This window comes from Mus pahari, chromosome 20 (genome assembly GCF_900095145.1).
Source record: "Mus pahari chromosome 20, PAHARI_EIJ_v1.1, whole genome shotgun sequence".
NCBI classification, from domain to species: domain Eukaryota; kingdom Metazoa; phylum Chordata; class Mammalia; order Rodentia; family Muridae; genus Mus; species Mus pahari.
The window spans coordinates 8,475,562-8,476,610 of record NC_034609.1 but is presented as its reverse complement, the minus strand read 5'-3'; positions in this window follow the sequence as shown (position 1 = coordinate 8,476,610).

Genomic DNA, 1,049 nt, shown 5'->3' with positions numbered 1-1,049 from the left:
GGGGGGGGGGGAGTGGCCAGTCACGGGCACACTGCAAGCCATGCTTCATTCCTGTTAAACTGTCTGGAAAACTGTGTCTCTCACAGAATGCCAGGACACTTCTACAGCTTCTTAGAAGTGACAAGGATCAGAAAAAGTAGGACTCCCAAAACAGTTTAGATTTATTGTCTAGGGATAGGAATCTAGCTCGTTGGTAAAGTACTTGCTTGGCAAACAGGAAAGCCAGGCCAGGGTTTAATCCTGAGCTCCACCTAAACAGTGGTGGATACCTCTACCTGTAGAGGCAGGGGTGGTAGGATAAGAAATTCAAGGTCGGCCTCAGCTATATAGAGAGTTTGAGGCCAGCCTAGCTATATGACACCCTGTCTCAAAAATAAATAAATAGGACTGGAGAGATGGCTTAGCGGTTAAGAGCACTGACTGCTCTGCCAGAGGTCCTGAGTTCAATTCTCAGCAACCACATGGTGGCTCACAACCATCTGTAATGGGATCCGATGCTCTCTTCTGGTGTGTCTGAAGAGAGCTTCAGTGTACTCATATAAATAAATAAGAAAGAAAGGGTCTGGGGAGATGTCTCAGTGGGTGAAGTGCTTGTCTCACCAGTCCAACAGCCAGAATTCAGATTCCTAGGAACAACAGGAAAAGCTGCAGATTCTGATTGGAAGTGGGAGGCAGGAGAATCACTGCAAGTTGGTCTGCAGACATAGCACAAGGCACTACTTTATAACAATGTGGATGACCAGAGCTGACACTCAGAGTTCTCTCCCAACCTTCCCATACATGCCACGGCATGTACACAGCAACATGCACACTGAGATACAAATAATTAAATGCTAGCATTATGGTTGGCCTTAGTTAGCAACAAGTGTCTAATGAAATACCAACAGGTAAAAGAAGGGAAAGGTCCACGCGGCGTTCACGCAGGAGAAGCTGTCCACTTTATTTATTTATTTATTTATTTTAAAGATTTATTTATTTATTATATGTAAGTACACTGTAGCTGTCTTCAGACACTCCAGAAGAGGGCGTCAGATCTTGTTACGGATGGT